The sequence below is a fragment of the Aotus nancymaae genome, unplaced genomic scaffold, assembly GCF_030222135.1.
Source record: "Aotus nancymaae isolate 86718 unplaced genomic scaffold, 86718_ANA_hifiasm-v0.15.2.pri h1tg000062l, whole genome shotgun sequence".
Lineage (NCBI taxonomy): Eukaryota > Metazoa > Chordata > Mammalia > Primates > Aotidae > Aotus > Aotus nancymaae.
This window is the reverse complement of record NW_026988476.1, coordinates 28,991,550-29,006,101: the sequence shown is the minus strand read 5'-3', so window position 1 is coordinate 29,006,101 and position 14,552 is coordinate 28,991,550.

Genomic DNA, 14,552 nt, shown 5'->3' with positions numbered 1-14,552 from the left:
CTGTGTTAATTTCTAGCAGAGGTAATAGAGTTAGTCCAAAATCATAGGTGTATATAAGTCCAGGTGGACAAGTATGCCCAGAATCCCAGGCACTGAGCTGAAAAGGGGATCATTTCCCAGTGGGCCTCTCGTCCCACAGAAACCGCTGTGCAAAAGTCGAGAAACAGATACAGAAAGTGACTGGCCTAAAGCTTCTCACTTGAACGTGAGTGGCTGAATGGGTGGCGGATGGTTGGAAATGAAATCCAAATCCCCTGACCTCTAATTTCAGAGGGTGCAGTGCCTACCCCATGCCCGATTTTAGAGTTAAACGTCTTAGCAAGAGCTTTACTGCACTGAAGTCACCCTGAAAAGACATCAGCTTCCATCCGCACAGTCATTGCCCCCTGTTCTCTAATGAGAGTTTGCCCAGTTAAAGTTGCAACATTGGGTTTAACGTGAGAGATCTTGACTTTCAGCCTGTAACTTTTGAAAAGGGTCGATGTACTTAGGGCTTCCTGCTACAAAGTAAGAGTCAAGGACCCTCTTCCGCAAAGAGGAGCTGGCCTTAGTGGGAAATGGAGAATGAGCTCCTTTAAATCACCGCTCTGTCACCAATCATTAAGAAAACTTTCCAAGAACATACATGTATCGTGTCTCCAGGAGGGCTGGGATTTGTGCAAGGTTCTGAGTAACATGCTACCACAGGAAGGTGGAGGTCCTGCTCAGCCCTAGAGACAGACACACACATGCAAACACACACACAGAAACCTTAGACACACAACTGGTAGTGTCGAGCCAAAGACTTAGCAGTATGAGGAGGGCACTGAACCCACCCATGCTCCAAAGAAGGAGAGGCCTTTCCCTGATCCACACGTGCATTCTCCCTCCTTCTCCCCCAAACCTGGCTCCTCCTCAAGCCCACGCATTATTACATAGAATACGATTAGGCAGCGCTCTCAGGTTACAGAATTGTCAACGATGCTCTCGTTAAAACAACAGCACAGTCAAACAGACAGCATGCTAGCATGTGAAATGCGATCAGTTCTTTCAGACACGGCTCATGATGAATGGAGCCACACAAGGAGGACTGCAGCTATGCTGCGCCCCGAGCCGAACTGGGAGAATGGCTACCTACCAAAGTGCTGCACACTCTCATTTCACCCTCAGAGGCAGAAAAGAGGCCTGCAAAGGACTCACGGGTCTCCCATGCTCTCCGCAAAGGACTCCCATTCCTCCTGCGGACCAAAGGTAACAACAAAAGCAGCTTTTTATTTGTAGAGCACACAACTTTTGGAAAATACACAGCTAAAACTGTCCCCGCTTTAAGTGCTTTACAGCACTTAAAGCGGGGACAGTTTTAGCTGTGTAATTTGAAAAAATTGCCTCTAAGTGCATAGATGATGAAGTTCGAATGGGGGAACTGTGTCCACTTGCGTTGAGCATTCTTTCAGTGAGAAAGGATTTGGTTACATTTTGACTCTTTAGCACTGATTCTCATTCTTGTCAATCAACTGTGAAATTTCTGTGTTAATTTCTAGCAGAGGTAATAGAGTTAGTCCAAAATCATAGGTGTATATAAGTCCAGGTGGACAAGTATGCCCAGAATCCCAGGCACTGAGCTGAAAAGGGATCATTTCCCAGTGGGCCTCACGTCCCACAGAAACCGCTGTGCAAAAGTCGAGAAACAGATACAGAAAGTGACTGGCCTAAGGCTTCTCACTTGAACGTGAGTGGCTGAATGAGTGGCGGATGGTTGGAAATGAAATCCAAATCCCCTGACCTCTAATTTCAGAGGGTGCAGTGCCTACCCCAATGCCCGATTTTAGAGTTAAACGTCTTAGCAAGAGCTTTACTGCACTGAAGTCACCCTGAAAAGACATCAGCTTCCATCCGCACAGTCATTGCCCCCTGGTCTCTAATGAGAGTTTGCCCAGTTAAAGTTGCAACATTGGGTTTAACGTGAGAGATCTTGACTTTCAGCCTGTAACTTTTGAAAAGGGTCGATGTACTTAGGGCTTCCTGCTACAAAGTAAGAGTCAAGGACCCTCTTCCGCAAAGAGGAGCTGGCCTTAGTGGGAAATGGAGAATGAGCTCCTTTAAATCACCGCTCTGTCACCAATCATTAAGAAAACTTTCCAAGAACATACATGTATCGTGTCTCCAGGAGGGCTGGGATTTGTGCAAGGTTCTGAGTAACATGCTACCACAGGAAGGTGGAGGTCCTGCTCAGCCCTAGAGACAGACACACACATGCAAACACACACACAGAAACCTTAGACACACAACTGGTAGTGTCGAGCCAAAGACTTAGCAGTATGAGGAGGGCACTGAACCCACCCATGCTCCAAAGAAGGAGAGGCCTTTCCCTGATCCACACGTGCATTCTCCCTCCTTCTCCCCCAAACCTGCCTCCTCCTCAAGCCCACGCATTATTACATAGAATACGATTAGGCAGCGCTCTCAGGTTACAGAATTGTCAACGATGCTCTCGTTAAAACAACAGCACAGTCAAACAGACAGCATGCTAGCATGTGAAATGCGATCAGTTCTTTCAGACACGGCTCATGATGAATGGAGCCACACAAGGAGGACTGCAGCTATGCTGCGCCCCGAGCCGAACTGGGAGAATGGCTACCTACCAAAGTGCTGCACACTCTCATTTCACCCTCAGAGGCAGAAAAGAGGACTGCAAAGGACTCACGGGTCTCCCATGCTCTCCGCAAAGGACTCCCATTCCTCCTGCGGACCAAAGGTAACAACAAAAGCAGCTTTTTATTTGTAGAGCACACAACTTTTGGAAAATACACAGCTAAAACTGTCCCCGCTTTAAGTGCTTTACAGCACTTAAAGCGGGGACAGTTTTAGCTGTGTAATTTGAAAAACTTGCCTCTAAGTGCATAGATGATGAAGTTCGAATGGGGGAACTGTGTCCACTTGCGTTGAGCATTCTTTCAGTGAGAAAGGATTTGGTTACATTTTGACTCTTTAGCACTGATTCTCATTCTTTTCAATCAACTGTGAAATTTCTGTGTTAATTTCTAGCAGAGGTAATAGAGTTAGTCCAAAATCATAGGTGTATATAAGTCCAGGTGGACAAGTATGCCCAGAATCCCAGGCACTGAGCTGAAAAGGGGATCATTTCCCAGTGGGCCTCACGTCCCACAGAAACCGCTGTGCAAAAGTCGAGAAACAGATACAGAAAGTGACTGGCCTAAGGCTTCTCACTTGAACGTGAGTGGCTGAATGGGTGGCGGATGGTTGGAAATGAAATCCAAATCCCCTGACCTCTAATTTCAGAGGGTGCAGTGCCTACCCCATGCCCGATTTTAGAGTTAAACGTCTTAGCAAGAGCTTTACTGCACTGAAGTCACCCTGAAAAGACATCAGCTTCCATCCGCACAGTCATTGCCCCCTGGTCTCTAATGAGAGTTTGCCCAGTTAAAGTTGCAACATTGGGTTTAACGTGAGACATCTTGACTTTCAGCCTGTAACTTTTGAAAAGGGTCGATGTACTTAGGGCTTCCTGCTACAAAGTAAGAGTCAAGGACCCTCTTCCGCAAAGAGGAGCTGGCCTTAGTGGGAAATGGAGAATGAGCTCCTTTAAATCACCGCTCTGTCACCAATCATTAAGAAAACTTTCCAAGAACATACATGTATCGTGTCTCCAGGAGGGCTGGGATTTGTGCAAGGTTCTGAGTAACATGCTACCACAGGAAGGTGGAGGTCCTGCTCAGCCCTAGAGACAGACACACACATGCAAACACACACACAGAAACCTTAGACACACAACTGGTAGTGTCGAGCCAAAGACTTAGCAGTATGAGGAGGGCACTGAACCCACCCATGCTCCAAAGAAGGAGAGGCCTTTCCCTGATCCACACGTGCATTCTCCCTCCTTCTCCCCCAAACCTGCCTCCTCCTCAAGCCCACGCATTATTACATAGAATACGATTAGGCAGCGCTCTCAGGTTACAGAATTGTCAACGATGCTCTCGTTAAAACAACAGCACAGTCAAACAGACAGCATGCTAGCATGTGAAATGCGATCAGTTCTTTCAGACACGGCTCATGATGAATGGAGCCACACAAGGAGGCCTGCAGCTATGCTGCGCCCCGAGCCGAACTGGGAGAATGGCTACCTACCAAAGTGCTGCACACTCTCATTTCACCCTCAGAGGCAGAAAAGAGGACTGCAAAGGACTCACGGGTCTCCCATGCTCTCCGCAAAGGACTCCCATTCCTCCTGCGGACCAAAGGTAACAACAAAAGCAGCTTTTTATTTGTAGAGCACACAACTTTTGGAAAATACACAGCTAAAACTGTCCCCGCTTTAAGTGCTTTACAGCACTTAAAGCGGGGACAGTTTTAGCTGTGTAATTTGAAAAACTTGCCTCTAAGTGCATAGATGATGAAGTTCGAATGGGGGAACTGTGTCCACTTGCGTTGAGCATTCTTTCAGTGAGAAAGGATTTGGTTACATTTTGACTCTTTAGCACTGATTCTCATTCTTGTCAATCAACTGTGAAATTTCTGTGTTAATTTCTAGCAGAGGTAATAGAGTTAGTCCAAAATCATAGGTGTATATAAGTCCAGGTGGACAAGTATGCCCAGAATCCCAGGCACTGAGCTGAAAAGGGGATCATTTCCCAGTGGGCCTCATGTCCCACAGAAACCGCTGTGCAAAAGTCGAGAAACAGATACAGAAAGTGACTGGCCTAAGGCTTGTCACTTGAACGTGAGTGGCTGAATGGGTGGCGGATGGTTGGAAATGAAATCCAAATCCCCTGACCTCTAATTTCAGAGGGTGCAGTGCCTACCCCATGCCCGATTTTAGAGTTAAACGTCTTAGCAAGAGCTTTACTGCACTGAAGTCACCCTGAAAAGACATCAGCTTCCATCCGCACAGTCATTGCCCCCTGGTCTCTAATGAGAGTTTGCCCAGTTAAAGTTGCAACATTGGGTTTAACGTGAGAGATCTTGACTTTCAGCCTGTAACTTTTGAAAAGGGTCGATGTACTTAGGGCTTCCTGCTACAAAGTAAGAGTCAAGGACCCTCTTCCGCAAAGAGGAGCTGGCCTTAGTGGGAAATGGAGAATGAGCTCCTTTAAATCACCGCTCTGTCACCAATCATTAAGAAAACTTTCCAAGAACATACATGTATCGTTTCTCCAGGAGGGCTGGGATTTGTGCAAGGTTCTGAGTAACATGCTACCACAGGAAGGTGGAGGTCCTGCTCAGCCCTAGAGACAGACACACACATGCAAACACACACACAGAAACCTTAGACACACAACTGGTAGTGTCGAGCCAAAGACTTAGCAGTATGAGGAGGGCACTGAACCCACCCATGCTCCAAAGAAGGAGAGGCCGTTCCCTGATCCACACGTGCATTCTCCCTCCTTCTCCCCCAAACCTGCCTCCTCCTCAAGCCCACGCATTATTACATAGAATACGATTAGGCAGCGCTCTCAGGTTACAGAATTGTCAACGATGCTCTCGTTAAAACAACAGCACAGTCAAACAGACAGCATGCTAGCATGTGAAATGCGATCAGTTCTTTCAGACACGGCTCATGATGAATGGAGCCACACAAGGAGGACTGCAGCTATGCTGCGCCCCGAGCCGAACTGGGAGAATGGCTACCTACCAAAGTGCTGCACACTCTCATTTCACCCTCAGAGGCAGAAAAGAGGCCTGCAAAGGACTCACGGGTCTCCCATGCTCTCCGCAAAGGACTCCCATTCCTCCTGCGGACCAAAGGTAACAACAAAAGCAGCTTTTTATTTGTAGAGCACACAACTTTTGGAAAATACACAGCTAAAACTGTCCCCGCTTTAAGTGCTTTACAGCACTTAAAGCGGGGACAGTTTTAGCTGTGTAATTTGAAAAACTTGCCTCTAAGTGCATAGATGATGAAGTTCGAATGGGGGAACTGTGTCCACTTGCGTTGAGCATTCTTTCAGTGAGAAAGGATTTGGTTACATTTTGACTCTTTAGCACTGATTCTCATTCTTGTCAATCAACTGTGAAATTTCTGTGTTAATTTCTAGTAGAGGTAATAGAGTTAGTCCAAAATCATAGGTGTATATAAGTCCAGGTGGACAAGTATGCCCAGAATCCCAGGCACTGAGCTGAAAAGGGGATCATTTCCCAGTGGGCCTCACGTCCCACAGAAACCGCTGTGCAAAAGTCGAGAAACAGATACAGAAAGTGACTGGCCTAAGGCTTCTCACTTGAACGTGAGTGGCTGAATGGGTGGCGGATGGTTGGAAATGAAATCCAAATCCCCTGACCTCTAATTTCAGAGGGTGCAGTGCCTACCCCATGCCCGATTTTAGAGTTAAACGTCTTAGCAAGAGCTTTACTGCACTGAAGTCACCCTGAAAAGACATCAGCTTCCATCCGCACAGTCATTGCCCCCTGGTCTCTAATGAGAGTTTGCCCAGTTAAAGTTGCAACATTGGGTTTAACGTGAGAGATCTTGACTTTCAGCCTGTAACTTTTGAAAAGGGTCGATGTACTTAGGGCTTCCTGCTACAAAGTAAGAGTCAAGGACCCTCTTCCGCAAAGAGGAGCTGGCCTTAGTGGGAAATGGAGAATGAGCTCCTTTAAATCACCGCTCTGTCACCAATCATTAAGAAAACTTTCCAAGAACATACATGTATCGTTTCTGCAGGAGGGCTGGGATTTCTGCAAGGTTCTGAGTAACATGCTACCACAGGAAGGTGGAGGTCCTGCTCAGCCCTAGAGACAGACACACACATGCAAACACACACACAGAAACCTTAGACACACAACTGGTAGTGTCGAGCCAAAGACTTAGCAGTATGAGTAGGGCACTGAACCCACCCATGCTCCAAAGAAGGAGAGGCCTTTCCCTGATCCACACGTGCATTCTCCCTCCTTCTCCCCCAAACCTGCCTCCTCCTCAAGCCCACGCATTATTACATAGAATACGATTAGGCAGCGCTCTCAGGTTACAGAATTGTCAACGATGCTCTCGTTAAAACAACAGCACAGTCAAACAGACAGCATGCTAGCATGTGAAATGCGATCAGTTCTTTCAGACACGGCTCATGATGAATGGAGCCACACAAGGAGGACTGCAGCTATGCTGCGCCCCGAGCCGAACTGGGAGAATGGCTACCTACCAAAGTGCTGCACACTCTCATTTCACCCTCAGAGGCAGAAAAGAGGCCTGCAAAGGACTCACGGGTCTCCCATGCTCTCCGCAAAGGACTCCCATTCCTCCTGCGGACCAAAGGTAACAACAAAAGCAGCTTTTTATTTGTAGAGCACACAACTTTTGGAAAATACACAGCTAAAACTGTCCCCGCTTTAAGTGCTGTAAAGCACTTAAAGCGGGGACAGTTTTAGCTGTGTAATTTGAAAAACTTGCCTCTAGGTGCCTAGGTGATGACGTTAGAATGGGGGAACTGTGTCCACTTGCGTTGAGCATTCTTTCAGTGAGACAGGATTTGGTTGTATTTTGACTCTTTAGAACTGATTCTCATTCTTGTCAATCAACGGTGAAATTTCTGTGTTAATTTCTAGCAGAGGTAATAGAGTTAGTCCAAAATCATAGGTGTATCTAAGTCCACGTTGACAAGTATGCTCAAAATCCCAGGCACTGAGCTGGAAAAGGGATCATTTCCCAGTGGGCCTTACGTCCCACGGAAACCGCTGTGCAAAAGTCGAGAAACAGATACAGAAAGTGACTGGCCTAAGGCTTGTCACTTGAATGTGAGTGGCTGACTGAGGGGCGGACGGTTGGAAATGAAATCCAAATCTCCTGACCTCGAATTTCAGAGGGGGCAGTGCCTCCCCAATGCCCAATTTCAGAGTTAAGTGTCTCAGCAAGAGCTTTGCTGCATTGAAGTCACCCTGAAAAGACGTTAGATTCCATCCGCGCAGTCATTGCCCCCGGTCTCTAATGAGAATTTGCCCGGTTAAAGTTGCATCATTGGGTTTAACCTGAGAGATCTTGACTTTCAGCCTGTAACTTTTGAAAAGGGTCGGTATACTTAGGAGTTCCTGCTACAAAGTAAGAGACAAGGACCCTCTTCAGCAAAGAGGAGCTGGCCTTAGTGGGAAACGGAAAGTGAGCTCCTTTAGATCACATCTCTGTCACCAATCATTAAGAAAACTTTCTAAGAACATACATGTATTGTGTTTTTATGAGGGCTGCGATTTATGTAAGGTTCTGAGTAACATGCTGCCACAGGAAGGTGGTGGTCCTGCTCAGTCCTGGAGACAGACACACACATACAAACACACACACAGAAACTTTAGACACACAACTGGTAGTGTCAAGCCAAAGACTTAGTAGTATGAGGAGGGCACTGAACCCATCCATGCTCCAAAGAAGGAGAGGCCTTTCCCTAATTCACACGTGCATTCTCCCTCCTTCTCCCCCAAACCTGCCTCCTCCTCAAGCCCACGCATTATTACATAGAATGCAGTTTGGCAGCGCTATCAGGTTCCAGAATTGTCAACGGTGGTCTCATTAAAACAACAGCACAGTCAAAAAAATTCACAAGCATGCTAGCACGTGAAATGCGATCAATTCTTTCAGACATGGCTCATGGTGAATGTAGCCACACAAGGAGGACTGCAGCGATGCTGCGCCACGAGCCAAACTGGGAGAATGGCTACCTACCAAAGCGCTTCACACTCTCATTTCACCCTCAGAGGCAGAAAAGAGGACTGCAAAGGACTCATGGGTCTCCCATGCTCTCTGCAAAGGACTCCCATTCCTCCTGCGGACCAAAGATAACAGCAAAAGTAGCTTTGTATCTGTAGAGCACACAACCTTTGGAAAATACACAGCTAAAACTGTCCCCGCTTTAAGTGCTACAGCACTTAAAGCGGGGACAGTTTTAGCTGTGTAATTTGAAAAACTTGCCTCTAGGTGCCTAGGTTTTGACGTTAGAATGGGGGAACTGTGTCCACTTGCGTTGAGCATTCTTTCAGTGAGACAGGATTTGGTGGTATTTTGACTCTTTAGAACTGATTCTCATTCTTGTCAATCAACGGTGAAATTTCTGTGTTAATTTCTAGCAGAGGTAATAGAGTTAGTCCAAAATCATAGGTGTATCTAAGTCCACGTTGACAAGTATGCTCAAAATCCCAGGCACTGAGCTGAAAAAGGGATCATTTCCCAGTGGGCCTTACGTCCCACGGAAACCGCTGTGCAAAAGTCGAGAAACAGATACAGAAAGTGACTGGCCTAAGGCTTGTCACTTGAATGTGAGTGGCTGACTGAGGGGCGGACGGTTGGAAATGAAATCCAAATCTCCTGACCTCTAATTTCAGAGGGGGCAGTGCCTCCCCAATGCCCAATTTCAGAGTTAAGTGTCTCAGCAAGAGCTTTGCTGCATTGAAGTCACCCTGAAAAGACGTTAGATTCCATCCGCACAGTCATTGCCCCCTGGTCTCTAATGAGAATTTGCCCGGTTAAAGTTGCAACATTGGGTTTAACCTGAGAGATCTTGACTTTCGTCCTGTAACTTTTGAAAAGGGTCGGTATACTTAGGAGTTCCTGCTACAAAGTAAGAGTCAAGGACCCTCTTCAGCAAAGAGGAGCTGGCCTTAGTGGGAAACGGAAAGTGAGCTCCTTTAGATCACCTCTCTGTCACCAATCATTAAGAAAACTTTCTAAGAACATACATGTATTGTGTTTTTAGGAGGGCTGCGATTTATGCAAGGTTCTGAGTAACATGCTGCCACAGGAAGGTGGAGGTCCGGCTCAGCCCTGGAGACAGACACACACATACAAACACACACACAGAAACTTTAGACACACAACTGGTAGTGTCAAGCCAAAGACTTAGTAGTATGAGGAGGGCACTGAACCCATCCATGCTCCAAAGAAGGAGAGGCCTTTCCCTAATTCACACGTGCATCCTCCCTCCTTCTCCCCCAAACCTGCCTCCTCCTCAAGCCCACGCATTATTACATAGAATGCAGTTTGGCAGCGCTATCAGGTTCCAGAATTGTCAACGGTGGTCTCATTAAAACAACAGCACAGTCAAACAAATTCACAAGCATGCTAGCACGTGAAATGCGATCAATTCTTTCAGACATGGCTCATGGTGAATGTAGCCACACAAGGATGACTGCAGCGATGCTGCGCCACGAGCCAAACTGGGAGAATGGCTACCTACCAAAGCGCTTCACACTCTCATTTCACCCTCAGAGGCCGAAAAGAGGACTGCAAAGGACTCATGGGTCTCCCATGCTCTCTGCAAAGGACTCCCATTCCTCCTGCGGACCAAAGATAACAGCAAAAGTAGCTTTGTATCTGTAGAGCACACAACCTTTGGAAAATACACAGCTAAAACTGTCCCCGCTTTAAGTACAGCACTTAAGGCGGGGACAGTTTTAGCTGTGTAATTTGAAAAACTTGCCTCTAGGTGCCTAGGTTTTGACGTTAGAATGGGGGAACTGTGTCCACTTGCGTTGAGCATTCTTTCAGTGAGACAGGATTTGGTGGTATTTTGACTCTTTAGAACTGATTCTCATTCTTGTCAATCAACGGTGAAATTTCTGTGTTAATTTCTAGCAGAGGTAATAGAGTTAGTCCAAAATCATAGGTGTATCTAAGTCCACGTTGACAAGTATGCTCAAAATCCCAGGCACTGAGCTGGAAAAGGGATCATTTCCCAGTGGGCCTTACGTCCCACGGAAACCGCTGTGCAAAAGTCGAGAAACAGATACAGAAAGTGACTGGCCTAAGGCTTGTCACTTGAATGTGAGTGGCTGACTGAGGGGCGGACGGTTGGAAATGAAATCCAAATCTCCTGACCTCTAATTTCAGAGGGGGCAGTGCCTCCCCAATGCCCAATTTCAGAGTTAAGTGTCTCAGCAAGAGCTTTGCTGCATTGAAGTCACCCTGAAAAGACGTTAGATTCCATCCGCACAGTCATTGCCCCCTGGTCTCTAATGAGAATTTGCCCGGTTAAAGTTGCATCATTGGGTTTAACCTGAGAGATCTTGACTTTCAGCCTGTAACTTTTGAAAAGGGTCGGTATACTTAGGAGTTCCTGCTACAAAGTAAGAGACAAGGACCCTCTTCAGCAAAGAGGAGCTGGCCTTAGTGGGAAACGGAAAGTGAGCTCCTTTAGATCACCTCTCTGTCACCAATCATTAAGAAAACTTTCTAAGAACATACATGTATTGTGTTTTTAGGAGGGCTGCGATTTATGCAAGGTTCTGAGTAACATGCTCCCACAGGAAAGAGGTGGTCCTGCTCAGCCCTGGAGACAGACACACACATACAAACACACACACAGAAACTTTAGACACACAACTGGTAGTGTCAAGCCAAAGACTTAGTAGTATGAGGAGGGCACTGAACCCATCCATGCTCCAAAGAAGGAGAGGCCTTTCCCTAATTCACACGTGCATTCTCCCTCCTTCTCCCCCAAACCTGCCTCCTCCTCAAGCCCACGCATTATTACATAGAATGCAGTTAGGCAGCGCTAACAGGTTCCAGAATTGTCAACGGTGGTCTCATTAAAACAACAGCACAGTCAAACAAATTCACAAGCATGCTAGCACGTGAAATGCGATCAATTCTTTCAGACATGGCTCATGGTGAATGTAGCCACACAAGGAGGACTGCAGCGATGCTGCGCCACGAGCCGAACTGGGAGAATGGCTACCTACCAAAGCGCTTCACACTCTCATTTCACCCTCAGAGGCAGAAAAGAGGACTGCAAAGGACTCATGGGTCTCCCATGCTCTCTGCAAAGGACTCCCATTCCTCCTGCGGACCAAAGATAACAGCAAAAGTAGCTTTGTATCTGTAGAGCACACAACCTTTGGAAAATACACAGCTAAAACTGTCCCCGCTTTAAGTGCTACACTTAAAGCGGGGACAGTTTTAGCTGTGTAATTTGAAAAACTTGCCTCTAGGTGCCTAGGTTTTGACGTTAGAATGGGGGAACTGTGTCCACTTGCGTTGAGCATTCTTTCAGTGAGACAGGATTTGGTGGTATTTTGACTCTTTAGAACTGATTCTCATTCTTGTCAATCAACGGTGAAATTTCTGTGTTAATTTCTAGCAGAGGTAATAGAGTTAGTCCAAAATCATAGGTGTATCTAAGTCCACGTTGACAAGTATGCTCAAAATCCCAGGCACTGAGCTGAAAAAGGGATCATTTCCCAGTGGGCCTTACGTCCCACGGAAACCGCTGTGCAAAAGTCGAGAAACAGATACAGAAAGTGACTGGCCTAAGGCTTGTCACTTGAATGTGAGTGGCTGACTGAGGGGCGGACGGTTGGAAATGAAATCCAAATCTCCTGACCTCTAATTTCAGAGGGGGCAGTGCCTCCCCAATGCCCAATTTCAGAGTTAAGTGTCTCAGCAAGAGCTTTGCTGCATTGAAGTCACCCTGAAAAGACGTTAGATTCCATCCGCACAGTCATTGCCCCCTGGTCTCTAATGAGAATTTGCCCGGTTAAAGTTGCAACATTGGGTTTAACCTGAGAGATCTTGACTTTCGTCCTGTAACTTTTGAAAAGGGTCGGTATACTTAGGAGTTCCTGCTACAAAGTAAGAGTCAAGGACCCTCTTCAGCAAAGAGGAGCTGGCCTTAGTGGGAAACGGAAAGTGAGCTCCTTTAGATCACCTCTCTGTCACCAATCATTAAGAAAACTTTCTAAGAACATACATGTATTGTGTTTTTAGGAGGGCTGCGATTTATGCAAGGTTCTGAGTAACATGCTGCCACAGGAAGGTGGAGGTCCGGCTCAGCCCTGGAGACAGACACACACATACAAACACACACACAGAAACTTTAGACACACAACTGGTAGTGTCAAGCCAAAGACTTAGTAGTATGAGGAGGGCACTGAACCCATCCATGCTCCAAAGAAGGAGAGGCCTTTCCCTAATTCACACGTGCATCCTCCCTCCTTCTCCCCCAAACCTGCCTCCTCCTCAAGCCCACGCATTATTACATAGAATGCAGTTAGGCAGCGCTATCAGGTTCCAGAATTGTCATCGGTGGTCTCATTAAAACAACAGCACAGTCAAACAAATTCACAAGCATGCTAGCACGTGAAATGCGATCAATTCTTTCAGACATGGCTCATGGTGAATGTAGCCACACAAGGAGGACTGCAGCGATGCTGCGCCACGAGCCGAACTGGGAGAATGGCTACCTACCAAAGCGCTTCACACTCTCATTTCACCCTCAGAGGCCGAAAAGAGGACTGCAAAGGACTCATGGGTCTCCCATGCTCTCTGCAAAGGACTCCCATTCCTCCTGCGGACCAACGGTAACAGCAAACGTGCTTTGTATCTGTAGAGCACACAACCTTTGGAAAATACACAGCTAAAACTGTCCCCGCTTTAAGTGCTGTAAAGCACTTAAAGCGGGGACAGTTTTAGCTGTGTAATTTGAAAAACTTGCCTCTAGGTTCCTAGGTGATGACGTTAGAATGGGGGAACTGTGTCCACTTGCGTTGAGCATTCTTTCAGTGAGACAGGATTTGGTTGTATTTTGACTCTTTAGAACTGATTCTCATTCTTGTCAATCAACGGTGAAATTTCTGTGTTAATTTCTAGCAGAGGTAATAGAGTTAGTCCAAAATCATAGGTGTATCTAAGTCCACGTTGACATGTATGCTCAAAATCCCAGGCACTGAGCTGGAAAAGGGATCATTTCCCAGTGGGCCTTACGTCCCACGGAAACCGCTGTGCAAAAGTCGAGAAACAGATACAGAAAGTGACTGGCCTAAGGCTTGTCACTTGAATGTGAGTGGCTGACTGAGGGGCGGACGGTTGGAAATGAAATCCAAATCTCCTGACCTCTAATTTCAGAGGGGGCAGTGCCTCCCCAATGCCCAATTTCAGAGTTAAGTGTCTCAGCAAGAGCTTTGCTGCATTGAAGTCACCCTGAAAAGACGTTAGATTCCATCCGCGCAGTCATTGCCCCCGGTCTCTAATGAGAATTTGCCCGGTTAAAGTTGCATCATTGGGTTTAACCTGAGAGATCTTGACTTTCAGCCTGTAACTTTTGAAAAGGGTCGGTATACTTAGGAGTTCCTGCTACAAAGTAAGAGACAAGGACCCTCTTCAGCAAAGAGGAGCTGGCCTTAGTGGGAAACGGAAAGTGAGCTCCTTTAGATCACATCTCTGTCACCAATCATTAAGAAAACTTTCTAAGAACATACATGTATTGTGTTTTTATGAGGGCTGCGATTTATGTAAGGTTCTGAGTAACATGCTGCCACAGGAAGGTGGTGGTCCTGCTCAGTCCTGGAGACAGACACACACATACAAACACACACACAGAAACTTTAGACACACAACTGGTAGTGTCAAGCCAAAGACTTAGTAGTATGAGGAGGGCACTGAACCCATCCATGCTCCAAAGAAGGAGAGGCCTTTCCCTAATTCACACGTGCATTCTCCCTCCTTCTCCCCCAAACCTGCCTCCTCCTCAAGCCCACGCATTATTACATAGAATGCAGTTAGGCAGCGCTATCAGGTTCCAGAATTGTCAACGGTGGTCTCATTAAAACAACAGCACAGTCAAACAAATTCACAAGCATGCTAG